The sequence below is a fragment of the Cololabis saira genome, chromosome 7, assembly GCF_033807715.1.
Source record: "Cololabis saira isolate AMF1-May2022 chromosome 7, fColSai1.1, whole genome shotgun sequence".
Lineage (NCBI taxonomy): Eukaryota > Metazoa > Chordata > Actinopteri > Beloniformes > Belonidae > Cololabis > Cololabis saira.
The window spans coordinates 7,277,397-7,295,194 of record NC_084593.1 but is presented as its reverse complement, the minus strand read 5'-3'; the positions used below and the strand labels follow the sequence as shown (position 1 = coordinate 7,295,194).

At 39.0% G+C, this 17,798-nt stretch overlaps 1 protein-coding gene across 1 annotated transcript in view; it reads left to right on the top strand.

The window, feature by feature from the left end:
• fat4 (FAT atypical cadherin 4) overlaps nt 1–17,798 on the top strand; it is a 157,810-nt gene that overhangs the window by 31,650 nt on the left and 108,362 nt on the right.

Sequence of the window (17,798 nt, the reverse complement as noted above, 5' to 3'; positions counted from 1 at the left end):
AAGAAAGAAAGAAAGAAAGAAAGAAAGAAAGAAAGAAAGAAAGAAAGAAAGAAATGAGCCTGAAAAAAGAAAGAAAGAAAGAAAGAAAGAAAGAAAGAAAGAACGAAAGAAAGAAAGAAAGAAAGAAAGACAGAAAGAAAGAAAGAAAGAAAGAAATGAGCCAGAAAGAAAGAAAGAAAGAAAGAAAGAAAGAAAGAAAGAAAGAAAGAAAGAAAGAAAGAAAGAAATGATGATGAGATAGATGTATAGTTAAAAAGGTGGAGTTGAATTAGTATTTTTTTATCGTCATTTTTATCGTTAGAGATAAATTTCAGAAATTATCGTGATACATTTTTTAGTCCATACCGCCCATCTCTAGTGGGAGGAAACCAGAGTATCTGGAGGAAACCCGTGCAAACACGGGGGGAACATGCAAACTCCACACAGAAAGACCCTGCTGGGCCTGGGAGTCGAACCGGGGACCTTCTTGCTGTGAGGCAACAGTGCTAACCACTAATCCACCGTGCAGCCAATGCATGTGGTATGTTAAAAAAAATTACGTAAGCTTGTTCTTCTTTTGCCAGGAAATGATTCGTAGCTCTTTTTCTGCCAATCAACCAGACTCTGTTTGTTTTTGCAGTGATTACTTGCACTCAGCTATTACCGAGATGTCTCCTTAGTGCTTGTCACCGGTCCCGTGGGCGAGCGGGCAGCGACCGAGCTGCCATTAGCTTATGAACGCATAACGAAGGGGTTCAGTTACTGAGGATGCATCAAAAATACGGGCCGAGGAAACTCTGTATTCAAGACGGCTAAAAATAGACTAGATGTAAAACAATGGTTTTTACCGGCGTGGCGTTTCCTTGATGTTTACAACCGAGGGAACAGAAGGTCCTTTTGTTGTCTATCTATGGTTAGGGTTGCCACCTTTCAGAAATAGAAATAAAGGACGCCCCGATTTCAGCAGCGCAGGAGCCAAAAAAAAAGCCCCAAAACTTCTAAACTGAATAAAAATGTGTTTATTTTATATGAAAAAACAAAATGCTTTGATTTAAAGTTTAAAGTGCTTTAATAGCATTGAACTTACATGACTGTACAGACAGACAACCATACTAGCAACTGAAATATCCTCCTATGCTACGTATGTCCATATCAGCCCAGATGTAGAATATAGCTACAGGTGAAGAATATGGTGTAAAAGTGAATTTATTTCAATAATTCAACTAGAATATGGTGTAAAAGTTAATTTATTTCAATAATTCAACTAGAATATGGTGTAAAAGTTAATTTATTTCAATAATCCAACTAGAATATGGTGTAAAAGTTAATTTATTTCAATAATTCAACTAGAATATGGTGTAAAAGTTAATTTATTTCAATAATTCAACTAGAATATGGTGTAAAAGTTAACTTATTTCAATAATTCAACTAGAATATGGTGTAAAAGTTAATTTATTTCAATAATCCAACTAGAATATGGTGTAAAAGTTAATTTATTTCAATAATTCAACTAGAATATGGTGTAAAAGTTAATTTATTTCAATAATTCAACTAGAATATGGTGTAAAAGTTAATTTATTTCAATAATTCAACTAGAATATGGTGTAAAAGTTAATTTATTTCAATAATTCAACTAGAATATGGTGTAAAAGTTAATTTATTTCAATAATTCAACTAGAATATGGTGTAAAAGTTAATGAAAATACGGTACAAATCGTGTCCCGTATTAGTTCAATACGGGACGCAACATTTTTTTCTCAAATAAAGGACAATTCCGTATTTTACGGGTGTATGGTTAGGTGCTAAAAATATAAGACAAAATCTGAATAAACCCTTTTTTCTTCTTTTTCTAATGTAAAACTGTTAACAGTAATTCTGCAGGTGACCCTGGGGAAAGAACATAATTAACACACACGACATGTTTGGTCGTATAATAAAGGAATTTTTAACCCAAACTCAATTTTATCCTTTTATTGACATGCAAGAAAACCCAGACAGAAATGAAAATCCCACTTGTCCAGATTGGAGTCATGTTGAGGTGGTTAATGGACAAGGTACTGTTGTGGCTTATCACGCTACTACTAACAGTAGTTAAGTCTTAACCAGTTTGTGCATTTGCTTATTTTTCTGAGAGGAGCACAACATAAATAGTATGCCGTGAGCCGAAAATTGTTCATGATTTAAGGTGAATTTTTAAGCTGAAGATTTAATTTTCTGTCAATTAAATCTGTAAGAGAGACGCTGTGAATCCTTTCAACGTGATGATGTTTAGTGGGCTATAGTTGTTTCGTTTATGTTCTGGGGGAGCAGTTCTTGATTAGGGCTGCCACCTTTCAGAAATAGAAATAAGGGACGCCCTGATTTCAGCAGCGCAGGAGCCAAAAAAAAGCCCCAAAACTTCTAAACTGAATAAAAATGTGTTTATTTTATATGAAAAAACAAAATGCTTTGATTTAAAGTTTAAAGTGCTTTAATAACATTGAACTTGCAGGACTGTACAGACAGCCAACCATGCTAGCAACTGAAATAACCTCCTATGCTACGTATGTCCTCATCAGCCCAGATGTAATATAGCCTACAGGTGAAGAATATGGTGTAAAAGTTAATTTATTTCAATAATTCAACTAGAATATGGTGTAAAAGTTAATTTATTTCAATAATTCAACTAGAATATGGTGTAAAGGTTAATTTATTTCAATAATTCAACTAGATTATGGTGTAAAAGTTAATTTATTTCAATAATTCAACTAGAATATGATGTAAAGGTTAATTTTTTTTCAATAATTCAACTAGAATATGGTGTAAAAGTTAATTTATTTCAATAATTCAACTTAAAAGGTTAAACTAATATATTACCTAGTCGTATTACATGCAAAGCAAGATATGTTAAACCTTTATTTGTTATAATTTTGATGATGGAATTGTTTATTGATTTCATAAAATATTCTCTAATTTATTTTTTATTTGGGGTTTTTATAAACTGTGAGCCATAATCACAAAATTATAACAAATAAAGGCTTGAAATATCTCACTTTGAATGTACTGGGAAATAACACATTTGTTTCACCTAAGTTGAATTTACTACGAATGAAGTTTTGCAATATATTCAAATTTTCTGACCTTCACCTGTATATAATGACATCAATAAATAAGAGCATAATATATGTCCGTATTGGTTCAATACAGAATGCAACTTTTAATTCCCATTACGGAACAATTCCGTATTTCAAGGGACGGGTGGCAAGCCTATTCTTGATAGATATTAGAAGGAAAAGGTTGCGTTTTTGGGTTGTACAGTTTAAAAATTCCACTCATTTTCCAACTCATCAGGAAAAAAAAGAAAAAGAAGATCATTATCCATTGGAATTGGTTCAGAAAATCAAAGAGATCCATACAAATTCAATGTACAGATCCAAACCCAGTGGAGGTGTAGACTGATATGAATTGGTGTCGATTCAAGGTCATTTGAAGGTCAACACATGCACCAGCAGAATCAACTATTGGGACAACCTAAAATAAAACACTGCAAACCCGTGCTGCTTCGGGCTTCATGCATGTAAACATATTCAGTCTTTGTTCATGCAAAGTGGGTTGAAGGTAGAAGTGAGTCCAGTGACAGCTTGATTTTTCATTTGTACTCTAATAACTTAATTGATCAACGTACAAACAACAAATCCTGACACATAAATAAGTCCCACACGTACGCATTAGAGTCAAAGGCGGTCAAGGGGACGAGCGGCGACTTGTGTCCGGCAGCGTGGTCGCTCATATCCCCCCGAGAGTCGGCGTTTACTACCAAACAAATAACAGGAAGCTCTGCTGGCCGCGCTGCGAGAGCTACAACAATCCCCACCCTTGTGTTTCGGTCCTTCCCGTCTTCTGCTGACTTAAGTTTACAACCTCCTTTGGTCTCGTGTCGCCCCGGTCCGATATAACTCAAAGCCATTTGACGCTGAGCGGCGGCACTGCCCATTGTTTCGGTCACATTGTCAGTCAGGGACTGTTTGCTCGTCCAGATTTGGGCTAATTTAGAGGCAAAGATGGAGATGGAGCAGAGGGAGGGAGGCCTTTTCTATTCAAACACCATAAGTTCTTGATACAAAAAAAAGCAATAGAGACAGCGGCGTCAATTGGGTATGAAGGTACGGCAGCCGCCACACCTCGGCTTCAGGGGAAAATGTAAATGTTTGTTTTTTTAATACATTTATGGAATTACTCTGTGTCTATTTGTATTGATTATTCTATTACTTAATACATATAGAACAGGGGTCGGCAACTCGCGGCTCCAGAGCCGCATGTGGCTCTTTAGCGCCGCCCTAGTGGCTCCCTAGAGAATTTTTCAAAAATGTTTGACCTTTTTTTTCCTTTTTTTCTTCTTTTTTAAATTTTTTTTTTCCCTTTCTTCTTTTTTTCTTTTTCTTTTTTTTTCTCTTTTTTATCTGTTTTTTCTTCATTTTTTTTCATTTTTTTCTCTTTTCTTTTTCCTTTTCCTTTTTTCCTTTTTTTCTCTTTTTTTTCTTCCTTTTTCCTTTCCTTTTTAATCTCGACATTTCGACTTTTTTCTCAAGATTGTACTTCAACAATAATCTCGACATTTCGACTTTTCTCTCGAAATGTTGACTTTTTTCTCGACATTTCGACTTTTTTCTCGACAATTCGAGTATTTTCACGAAATTCGGACTATTTCCTCAACATTTCGACTTTTTTCTCAACATTTTGATTTCGCCTTTCGCCATTTGCCTTCATTCTAAGGCTTATACATACAAGACTTTTCATTTTTTGCGGCTCCAGACATATTTGTTGTTTGTGTTTTTGGTCCAATACGGCTCTTTCAACATTTTGGGTTGCCGACCCCTGATATAGAATAACTACAAATGCAAATCAGAACAACATGATCGATTTCACTAGTTATTTTACACTGCAAAAACTCTAAATCTTAAGAATATTTATCTTATTTCTAGTTAAAATGTCTAAATTTTAGTCAAAAAAAATCTCATTACATTTAAGACAAGACTCAAAAACAACCATTTTCCCCTGTTTCAAGCAGATTTTCACTTAAAATAAGTGGAAAAATTTGCCAGTGGAACAAGATTTCTTTGCTTGTAATAAGAAGATAAATCTTGTTCCACTGGCAGATTTTCCTACTTATTTCAAGTGAAAATTTACTTGAAACAGGTGAATATGGTCAAATAACAAGTTATTTTTCTGGTGACGACTCTTGTTTTAAGTGTAATGAGATTTTTTGACTAAAAATGAGACATTTTAACTAGAAATAAGACAAATATTCCTTTTTTTTGAGTTTTTGCAGTGAGCGAGACTGCATTTGAAAAAGTTCCAGTTTTCTTGACCACACAGATAAGCTACATAAACTTCTGTGATGAGTATTTGCTGGACGTGTTGATTGATACTCTAGTTAAGTTCTGTGACTCGTAACCTTGCCATACCTCAGCTTCGACTGAATTGACGCCACTGATAGAGAAAAAGCATGCCTGTCTTTGCTCTGGACTGTTGCAGACATTGTGGTTTATATTGTTGTGTTCCAGCCTCTGCAGCTCTTTCAAGGCGCCCTTGTTTCAGTTCGGCTGATGTGCAGTTTGACTTGGAGTCTCTTGTTTCCATCTCAGATCCTCCTCACTTGAGTCATAGACATCTTTTTTTCCCCCCACAAAGTCCCCTTTCTTGCTAAAAGCTTTTTCTTCGTTTGAAGCTTTTGTTTTGAAATGGGGAGAGACCAGGTGAAAGCTGTCACATTTCCTCTCTTGATATCACAACCCGCGCATGCATGAGCCGGTGAATCATCTCAGTCCACTATAAACAGTTCTTGTGATTGATAACTGAGCCAGCTGGTTCGCCAAGATTCGCTCTGTAAAGTGCAGCCCCGAACCTTTTATGAGTGTGCGGTGGGTCAAACTTAGCGGATCCCACACACATTTGAGAGATTTTTATTTGGGCTTGGGGCCGGCATCATGAGCATCGTGAGCATCATGAGCATCACGAGTGACCGGGGTAACGGGGATAGTGTGGGGTTCAGCGACCTGCCCGGGGATGTGACTGTGGGTTGCTTGGCAACCAGTACTCGGGTTGTAAAAAGAAAATCAGGGGGGATGGTGGATTTTATCATATGGGGACAGATAATTTGTGCTGATTACAAATAATATAATATATTACAAATAATAGCAGTGACCAAAACACCTGCAGAAATACTGCAGGAATGACATAGCAGCAGTTAAATGCAGCCTTCTGTAAGCTTTAAATATCCACTGGGCTTACATCAAATACATCAAAACACAACAATAAAAAACAGTTTTCTGAACTTATCAATATGACTCTGTCCTTCACAGGATAAGTAACATGGATCACTGCAAAAACTCAAAATCTTAACAAGAATATTTGTCTTATTTCTAGTTAAAATGTCTCATTTCAGTAAAAAGATCTCATTACACTTAAAACAAGACTCATCACTGGAAAAAAACAAACAATTTTCACCTGTTTCAAGTAGATTTTCACTTGAAATAAGTAGAAAAATCTGCCAGTGGAACAAGATTTTTTTGCTTGTAATAAGAAGATAAATCTTGTCCCACTGGCAGATTTTTCTACTTATTTCAAGTGAAAATTTACTTGAAACAGGTGAAAATTGTCAAATAACAAGTTATTTTTCTGGTGATGACTCTAAATGTTGAAATAGCAGTAAAACCACATTCATTGATGAAATGACATAAGGGATGGATGTTTTACAGGGGGGATGATTTTGACCGTTTTTATTTCAGGGGGGATGCCTTAATGATATGCCTTAAGATCTCTTTAAAATAAGTTTCAAGCTGTTCGGTGCACATAACATAAAATTAAATAATGAAACTTAAAGAAATTAATTCCGAGTGATCCAATGAAGTCCAGATAAGTCCGGGAATAGATTATTCCACTTAATTAGAAGTGCAGTATTTGCAGTGTGCACAGTTGGTTGCAGCATGAGCTAAATGGAGCTCAGCTCTGTTTATCTTCTAAATCTGGATTCTGCAGAACCTTTAATTAGTTTCAATAGTGGTTTTCATTATTCCATTTGTTTTCATGTCATAGGTTATGGGCAGCATGCTTCGCAGCCTACAGTAAATGCCCTTGTGTTACACTCTAGGAATGCTTGAAAATAACCAAGACAGAACGCTAAGTTTGTGCTCCTCTCTCCACAAATAGATCCCCGATCGCCCTCGGAGAAGTTGTTCGTAATTTACTCAGCTTTTATGTTTGATTTTAGCAAAGGAAAAAAAAAAGAAAAATCTGGGCTTTTCTGGCAGAGATTTTATCCAAACAACAGCGTGGACTTGAGAGCCCTGATGTTTCATGCCTAAGCATGAACCAACTTTGGACAATGTCATCAAGATTGAAATAAACAGCCTGGCTGAGAGAAGGCGGAGAGGTTTGGAAAACTGATTACAGGCCTTCGATTTCTATCCCACATTTGACCAAAGAATCAACATATTCACCGTATAACATTTCAAGAATAGATGGGAGGACAGACCAAGCCCGAAAAAAAATGTACAGAGAGAGAGTGTATAAGAGAAAATAGCAGGACTCCTGGGTTGCCAGCTGCAGGGCGTTTGCCAGGAACAACATCGAGGGGAGTCTGTTGCAAAGAGGAGTCCTCTCCTCTTTGGATAGATTACATTAACAACCTTTGTTGAACTCTGCCCAAGAATGAGAGAAGAAATAACCACCGTCACTCTCCTGGAAGTCATGGCAGCATGGTGCAAACACTCCGCCCTTATCTCATCTCTTTCAGTATCTCTTAAAAGCAGATTTACCACATTTAGGGTATTTGGAGTAACGGCTTTATCCTCTAAGCATTCCCTCAGTTTGACTTATGGAGGATAAATTGCATGTGTAATCTGTGTTTGTTTTTATATGCGTGTGTGCTCTCTCGCTCCATGAGTGCAGGTGAGATAATGCAGAATACGTCAGCCAGAGTTTAGATTAAGTTCAGACCATGTTGAACGATTCACTCAGGGGTTATCTTAATTCTTGCAGATAAGTTGGACAGTTCTCGGACTCCCACGCTCTCACCGTTCTTCCATTTTCACCGTCTTGGATCCTACCTGTTGTCTACATTCCTGGGAGTCAATGTCAACAATGGGAGTTTGCCGCTTATGCAGATAATTGATCTCAGAAAGGGTTGCAAGAAGCAACTGGCGAACATTAACTGACCTCTTTAATCATACGAGTTTTCCAGTGCCGGGCCTGATAGAACCCAAAGAGCGCAGTATCCAGTAGGCCGGCATTGCATTCATATTTGGGTCTGATTGCCAGAGGTGGACAGAGTACTCGACCCCAGTACTTGAGTAAGAGTACAAATACTACTGGTCAAAATTTACTCCGTTACAAGTAAAAGTAGCTCAGTCAAAATATTACTCGAGTAAGAGTAGAAAAGTACTTGCTTTTAAAGGAACTTAAGTATCCAAAAGTAAATGCTCTTAAATTTACTTTAAGTAAGAGTAAGAGTAAGAGTACATTTCTTATTTTCCACATCAGTAATTACTATATTTTTTCTAAATTAATTTAAGGATCTTTTAACTCTTGTTTCTGAGAATTAACTCTTTGAAACCAGCTGCACTGATGTGCTGCTTTTAGAACCACAATGTTATATAAAACCTGCAGAAACACCAAAAACAAATCAAATGAATGGGATCATAAGAGGACAGCAGATGATGCAGAGTTTATTAACAATCATGAACTGAAACCAAATGAACCTGCACCATCCAACTAAGTCTGGGTCCCCCTAAAAGACCACTGCTTTACAAAAAACTACATCTCTGCTTTCAATAACTCAATGTTGAAGTCACTTAACTTTACAGGAAGGACATGTACCAGTACAATATAGCAATATACTACTTTGGCGGTATCGTTTTGAGAAGCTTGACGTATTTCCGCTTTCTGTACATCCCAGTGGAGAGCGTGCACTGTGATAGGTCTCCTCCTTTGACAAAAACAGCTTGTGTCCAATAGGATTTTAGGGAAGAAGAAAAAAGAGCAGACCTGAAAGTAACGAGTACTTTTCAGCCTTCCTAGAAATTTACTCGAGTAAAAGTAAAAATATTTGACTTGGAAATGTATTCAAGTAAGAGTAATAAGTACCAAAGAAATCTAATACTCAAGTAAAGTACAAATCCTCTGGATATGTACTTAAGTACAGTACTCAAGTAAATTTACTCCGTTACTGTCCACCACTGCTGATTGCCCAGCGTATGGTACAATAGCCTCAAAAGGCTTCAGCCCGTGAGCTATTCTCCAAAGACAAATGGCAAAACAGTAATACCAGCTATTTTTTTAACCCTGGCCAAAGCATAATGAACATCTGCAAAAATTACATATCTTAATAAGATTTTCCAAACAGTTCTCCACAGTTTGTTTGACGTCACTTTTCTTCCCCTTTCTCCTTTTTTTTTCTACTTTTGCCCCCCCCGATTTCACTTTGTTCCCAGAAAAAAACTTTCCCCTTCTTCCAACCCCGGGCCCTCGCGCTCAAAGTGACAGACAACATTCATTAGTGGCCCGAAGTTGTCCATGCTGCTCGGCCTTCTCTAAACAGAGTGGATGGAGCAAACGCTCAGGAGTGTCTAATGGCTTCCCCAGCTGTTGACGCATTAATTGCAGTGTCCTCAGAGTTCCGCGCATCTGTCTCCTCGGGCCTCGATGAATCTTTGAGAACAGTTGCAGAAGAGCACGATTCTAGATGAGACGGCGGTTGCAGAGATACAGCGAGCATATATCACTCTGTGTTTTTGAGAAATAGTTTCCTTCTGTAAACACAGCTGTCTCGTCCAATTTAGGTCCCTTTCCCATCTTTTGCTGCTGTCTCAGGGAAAAAAAAGGAAGAAGACTTGGTGGATAAATGTTTGTGTCTTGTCCCACCTGAAATCACTCAGAGGTGCTGAATGGGATACAGTATGGGATGCATTATCCATGTCCGCCCTTGGAACACCATTTTATCTTCCTTAACTGTAAATTATCTAGCAGTAGTTCCTTTTCTTGACATGCCTTTGGGCCATAAAATGGTTTTCTGAGAGAGATATGTAGGCAAATTATTATTTTTTTCTACCATATAACTGCTTGTTTCAAAAAGCTAATTTCTTGGAATGTGCTGTTACTGCTTCTAATTCAGAACAGCGTTGCTCAAACTACCAAAAATGTACCACGTACAATGTCTTTAGGGAGTAATAAATTCTCGTTTACGGTCCCACAATTGGTAAATGTTGACTCTGTGTTACCTTCCGCATACTTATATTCCTCTCCGGCTTGTTCCCCCACCGGTATACAGTCATGGCCAGAGAATGTAAAGTCCAGCACTTGCAGAGGGTTTTGTCACTGTTTGAGAGATTAATCCAAGGCACTTCATGCTGCCACAGGGGCTTTGGGAACCCAGTAGTGTGCATGATTTACTCTCCTCAACATGTTATAATGGAACACAGTCACTGAGTGACACAATGCGGCTGTTACTCATGCTAATTTATCAACACTGGCATTCCACACTGAAATATTGTACAGTAGCCAGGAATTTACCACCTTAAGGGAGCTTCATTTTCACAGCAGGACTTGAGGCATATGGTATTTAGAAACTACGTATGGAAGACGGTTGACACGTGCTTCTCTGTATTTCAGGCTTAGAAGACGTCCTGTAGTGTTTAAAGCAACGTCAGCTATCTTACTTCCGTATAGAGGCTGATGCTAAAGTAACAAAGCTTGCAGTTCCTCGACTGGCCACTAGAGGGTGTTTGCAAAAGCAAGTTGATCTCCATTGATCTCCATATTAAAAGGTCAAATAGTTCACATCTATGACAGCTTGGTGGGGTGGGGGCAAGGGCGTAGGTTTGGTCTCAACATTTTTTAGGGACGATATAACGGCATAACCTCCATGTACTTTTTGCTGGGGACGGGACATTAATAAGACCAAACAGATTGGGTGAACGGGGGTCACGGCTACATTTGTCACGAATATGAACCTAATTAATTGATAGGCAAAATAAATCTGTATTGACTTATACTAACTTTCATATGTATTGGTTCACCTGATACACGGTTCGATTCAAACCTTTGTTTTCAAAAACTACTAAAGAAACATTTTGAAAACTTCCAGAATATTCCAGGATTTTATTAGCAATTTAAATTGCAATATTTGAACATAACTTAAATTATATTAACATACACAATAAATGTATTAATTGTACTTATTAATAATCTCTTAACTATCCAGAATGCAAAAAATAAACATTTGTCTAAGACCATCAGCCAATCAAACGTGCGTTTAAGGAAAAAAAAACGGCAAATTCAGTGAAAAGTGAAAAGGGGTAAATATAAGTCTGAACATAATGAAAATAATTCACTTAATAATGGTAGGGTCAATTCTATCCTTACATTTGGGAAGACAATCTAAATTACCTATATATCTGAACTCATTATATAATGCAAATAAGGTTGCTTAAAAGTTGGTGGGGACAATTTGAGCCTCCTGAAAAGTTGGTAGTGTTATGTCCCTACCGTCCCTATGCAAACCTACGGCCTTGGGTGGGGGGTAGTACACAATCAGGTGAGTTTTTATAAAAAGAGAAAAATCTATCTCTTATAGAGTGTACCCTTTTGATTGGTCAGTTCAGCCAATGGCGATTGCTATCACTTGAAAGTTATATTTCTCTGGAGGTCTTCTTGTAGTTTAACAGGTTTTGATTGAACTACAATAATTTCAGTTTGAAAGCTCCCTTGGACTTGGGCTTTTTCCAAGTTAATCTCTACTGATCCTGTTAATTTGCAGTTTTTTTAAATACATTACAAACTCAGGAACCAGTTCCCTGCAATATTTTTTCTCCTAGAGTTCTCCTGATCTAGGGGAGCTCATTATTAGGAGCACTGTGAACAAAGCACATCCCAAGGTGAACAAAGGCATACTGTACATATTTTTCAAACTAAATCATAGAAAATAATTGACAGAAATCCAAGTTTAGGGATTCCAAAACCTTACCATGCAAGTATACAGGAACTGTGCAACTGTATTGATGCTTTTATTCTGGGATACTGGCTCACACTTTTTGTATCGGGTTCACACAGTGTGACCATGACCGCACGTCCTGCTGGTTCATTGATGAAATGAAACGAAATGGCATGATCTTGCAGCTTTCTTTGATAATAGCAGTTACCAAAGCAACAGCGCACCACTCAGGAATTTATTCATCAAGATACATTTGTATTTCTTCCCCCATCATTCCCTCTGAAAGTGAAGATAGTTGGGAAAATGTTTGCATTTGAAAGTGACGGAGCTAAACGTTTCTTGCCTGTAGGCTAGAGATAAGGAGAGGGCAAATTAGATACAGTGTTTTAGCAATGAAACCGATAGGCGTGTCAACCGCATCTGCTAATGCTATCAAATAACCGTCCGTCTGCTCGCCTCTCACGCCTGGTAACTCTCTCGTTAAAATTCCATCCGTGGATCAGTCCAGTCACACATTTCTCACATTTATCCTTTTCCTGGTCTGGATCCTTAGTTCGGCACAAAATAAACAAAAGCAGCAGTCACCGGTGTGAGATTATGTCTGAATCTTCTCACGGAGCGACCAGTCCATTTGGTGTTTGTTTCACGTGAGCATGTTTGGCTCTGCAGCCCTGAGCCCGATCCCTAAAGGTGCCCAGCAGGCCAGGGGAGTGCGTTTGACAATTCCACTCTCTGTCTGGCTGACCCTAATCTGGATTAGTTGATTTTCTTTCCTTGGATTAACAGCTTGCGGTCCAATTAAACATCACGCAGCCCAATGAGTCTGAATCTGGGCTTTACGGAGCGCTGCGGTGGAGGTTGAAGTGTAACTGAAAAAGCTCCAGCCTCACTGTTTCGTCCGTGGGAATCCGGGCCTCCGGCTTTAGGACCAGAGAGATTTGTGTTTTTCCTTTTTCATCTGCCAAGTCATAGTGCTGCCATGCTATGCTGTGCAGAAGTATTCCTGAATGACATGGAGGCCCGGCACCTACCAAGTTAGGAAGACCGCTATGGACACATTCAGTTGTAGTGTCATTGTAAAGTTTATAACTGGAGACAAATGAGCTTTGCAGGGATAGGAGATAAAAGCAGAAGAGAAAAAAAACCTAACAGTTGACTTGAATGATTTTCATGACACATTTCATCAGATGCAGAAGAAAGTGCGTCTGTACACCAGTAGATAGGTATTAAACCAATCAGAGAAACACAGCATGTGCTGTGAGCGGACTAAAGGCTCAGTTATGCTTCTGCGTCAAAATGACGCCGTGCCTACGGCGTGTGGTTTGGATCGACGCAGACGACACGCCGTCACTGACGCCGTCACTGACGCCGTCACTGACGCCGTCACTGACGCCGTCACATGCGCCGTCAGTGACGTGCACCTCCCGAAAATTGTAACTACGCGTCGAGGAGACGCCGACCACACGCAGACCGAGAGCGCTGTGATTGGTTCGTTTGAAAGCGAAGCATTTCCGGTTTCCGGTTTGAATCAGTCGTGAACTTCCAGGGCTCTTTTCTTCGTTTATGTGTGATTTTTTTTGTTTTTGTTTTTTGCACAATAGTTGTCCTTATTTCTTTGATTTACTGTGACCGGAAAAAGTCGGATAAACCATTCAGAAAAAGATCGCTAACTAGTGGCCGCGGGGGGTACTGCACCGCGACCAAATGGAGAGACGGAGAACTCAGAAGGGTTCAGCACGGCGTCACGGCTGCGGCGTGTGCTCTGCGTTGGTGTGACGCAGAACCATAACTCAGCCTTAAGGGCCAATCCCAATACACTTCCTACTCACTACCACTTCACCCTAAAAATAGGTAGGGCCCTTGTAATGTTCCCTAGGGATTGGGACACTACTTGCTACGTCACTGCGTGGTTTACGTTCGGGTACGTAAGCGACTGCGTAGTTACGTTTGCACATACGTCACACCATATCAGGAAGCTGAGAGCTAAAAGCTGTTTTAATTTCCACTATAGTGCTGTTAATATGCCACTTTATTAAGTTTTAATATTTGTTCAGGCGTAAAAGTAACCGTTAAGATCCCCAACCTGGGCTCAGTTTATCCAAATAACGCCTGTTAAGAAATTTGCTCAGAAGTTTTCGGAGATGAGAACAGCCGTCGGCGATTTATGGTTCCGCGTTAAATCGACGCAAAGCCTACGGCGTAGGTTACGCGGAACCATAAATCAGCCTTTATTCTGGCGAGATCTGAAAAAACGAGCAAGCGAGTGATTATGTACTTTCACTGAGTGAATATTATGAAAGTAAAATCTAAATTTCTCACTAGAAATGTAATCAAAACGCATTTTTATGCAGAAACTAACTCAAAATATTCATTTTATTCACTAAAATTAGAAATGTCCACCATGTTGTTTTTTTTTTATTCAGTCTGCAAATGATGACGTAAAGCATTCTGGGAAATTTTCTCTAGCCCTCGGTCACAAAGTCAACATCTGAAATCCCTCACTGTGAAGGGTTAGATTCATACACACTAGCCCTCGTTATGTCCACTAGCCCTACATGCAAAGAGGAATTGGGACATCACTACCCTAACGGGAACGCGCAAAATTTAGGGGTAGTGCTGAAAAGTAGGACTCGGGGGGGATTGGGACTGGCCCTAACAACCAGACTCGTCTCAAGAGAAGACGTCCGAGCTAGTGTTGAGTGGAGTAGGAGCCCTAGTGAACGGCTGTTGCTCCAAGGTGTTATTGAAAATGTTGCATCGTCCCGGTTGTTTTGAATGGACTTGACGGTGATGGATGGTCCTGTATGAATCGTCACCTAAAGCTCTGCTGCGATTGGTTTGGTACATTCTGTACCAGTGGAAACGGCTGTACAGGGGACGGTCTCCAGACTAATTTAATTTGTATGCAGTAAATGTGTTTGGCTGGCCAAGAAAATACTTTGATATTACCTTCAGTTTACACATTTCATTTTGAAGTTTAGTTACTCCAGCGCTCTTGAAAGATGCTCCTTTGTGTTTTCTCTTGTAAAAAGAAAAAAAGCCACAGCTCCTCTGTGTATTGAAGTATTGAAGTCCTTATTTCCTTGAGTCGGTATCTTGCATTTGGGTCACAAACATTAACTCCTGTTTCTTGCCTGTTTACTTTAATTTACTTTTGTTGAGCTTTTTGTTCTATGAGTGTTGATTTCTTGGAGCTTCCTGTCGTCTTTGGGTTACATTTACTTTTACAGTCTCTCTATTTTGTGTATATCTTAGCCAACAGCTGGAACTGGCGGGGGATAACAAACATTTTAGCTGGAATTAGTGAAATTAATTAAATTAAAACCATTGTTTATAGGTCCATTGTTTCTGATGACCCGTTTGACTAGCTCGAAATGTTTCCCTACAAATTAGCCATGACCTTTTTTTCCCCTGAATTGCATATTTGGCTTGTGCAGGTATTTCTTATAAAAGTGCAATTTACATGGTCTTGCCTAATTTTATTTCTCAAGACTTACAGGACTGTCTCAGAAAATTAGAATATTGTGATAAAGTTCTTTATTTTCTGTAACCAGATTTAAAAAAAAAAAAAAAAGGTCATACATTCTGGATTCATTACAAATCAACTGAAATATTGCAAGCCTTTTATTATTTTAATATTGCTGATTATGGCTTACAGTTTAAGATTAAGATTCCCAGAATATTCAAATTTTTTGAGATAGGATATTTGAGTTTTCTCAAGCTGTAAGTCATGATCAGCAATATTAAAATAATAAAAGGCTTGCAATATTTCAGTTGATTTGTAATGAATCCAGAATGTATGACATTTTTGTTTTTTTAATTGCATTACAGAAAATCACAATATTCTAATTTTCTGAGACAGACCTGTAGTGATTTACTAGTTTCTCTTGTTATTTTTATAAAAAATGACATTAATTACCATGATTTTCTCTAAATTCTCTTCAAGTGTGCTGCAGAAGGCTGTGTGGTCTATGAAACTGTCATGATCTTGCACAACTTGAGGGTCCAGTTAAGATATAATGAAGAGAGAGACTTGAAGGAGAAGCACCCTTCAGTGCCCTTGAAGAATGCACTTAAGCACTCATTCAAGTCCCAACTGTGTGAATGAAGACTCGTGGTTGAGAGCGGGATGTGGCCGGGCCTCGGCCCGGCGCCTTGCAGGTGTCAACGTGTACGGCTGCTAAAATCTCAAGCACACTACTTGAATGTCGGCTCAGCAGAACCACTCCCCGGGTGGAAAGATGAGAATTCAATGGTCCGCTGAAGTACCGAGCTTCGTGTCAGATGGAAATTATATCGGCGTAATAGAAAATAAACCCCTCGCTGGGCGACTGTCTGGTCTGCTAAATTTCACAGACTTGCAGCCGCAGAGTACGGCGGCGTTTATTTCGTCGGGAAATTTCCCCTCAACTGCTCGGCTATTGTTCAAACAGGTACAGGGGTAAACAGCTGTGGTCTTCGCTTGAAACCTGAGCGACATGTCCGAGGAATTTCAAATGAAAGAGGAGCTCTCGCATGCAGTGGAAAAATAGAAACAGGAATTAAGAGTAAGAGAGGGAGCGGCCGACGCCATGTGCACTGCTATATTTTTTATAGCCGTGCAGTACGCATGGGTTATTTTCATGCTTAATTCTTTCCGAGCATTAAAATGAAGCCCTAGTCCATCATAGAAGTCTTCAATGAACTTTCAAAAATAATAAAAATAAACTAGCTCCTGGAGGAACTGGCAAAAAAGAGAAATCTGCCAATCTTCCGTCGGCTGCTGGGATATTAGGTTCACAGAGCTCAATACCAGTATTACAATGAATGAACGTTTTAGTCATCAGGTTTCGTTGGCAGCACTTCAGAGGGACTGATTTCATATTTTAAACATTATCGACGCTCAGATGTTGAGTTGTGCTCCATAGGATGACCGTTTGCTTTCTTGCTTTGGCTCATTGGGTAGACTAAATAATAAAGGGCCAATTTAAGGCGGCACAAAGGCACTTTTGTCATCTTTATATGGAGCTAGAACCGTCTCATAATTCGCAAATGCACACACCGTTTCATAAATGCACAAGACAAAATTCACAAATGCACACACCGATCTGCAAATGCACGCACACCGTTTCACAAATGCACAGGACAAGTTTCACAAATGCACACACCGTTTCACAAATGCACAGGACAAGTTTCACAAATGCACAGGACAAGTTTCACAAATGCACAGAACAAAATTCACAAATGCACAGACCGATTCACAAATGCACACGCCGATCCGCAAATGCACAGGACAAGTTTCACAAATGCACAGACCGATTCACACGTGCGTAGGACAAGATATACAAATGTATTTTTGATGCACACACAAATATAACCTGATTTACAAACGTTTTTTTGTCTGTGAGCTCCGCTGGATTTGCGTGTGACTTTTGAGACTCCCATGACGTGACTCGATCCACAAATACGTTTTTTTTTTAACACAGAAGGATCTGCAACCAATCAGATACTCCCACCTGAATTTTGTCCTGTGCATTTGTGAAACGGTGTTTGCATTTGTGAATCGGTGTGTGCATTTGCGAATTATGAGACTGTTCTAGCTCCATATTTTTAGCCCACCGGACCTCCACAGGTGAAGCTGCCTTCATAAATCTGCACCGTTTTGCTCATGTTTGGTCATTTTCTCTTCTGTCAGTACTTTCTTGAGTCTCTTAACTTAACTCTTAGCTTTTGCTGCAATGTCCGCTGTTGCCAGTTTCACCCGGACGGCGGTCCAAACTCTGGAGGTAAGCAAATAATCCTTCAAATGAAATTCAAACCGATATTTTGGCAGAAAAAGTCTTCCTGGCTGCGTTAAATGCCCCAGGAAGAG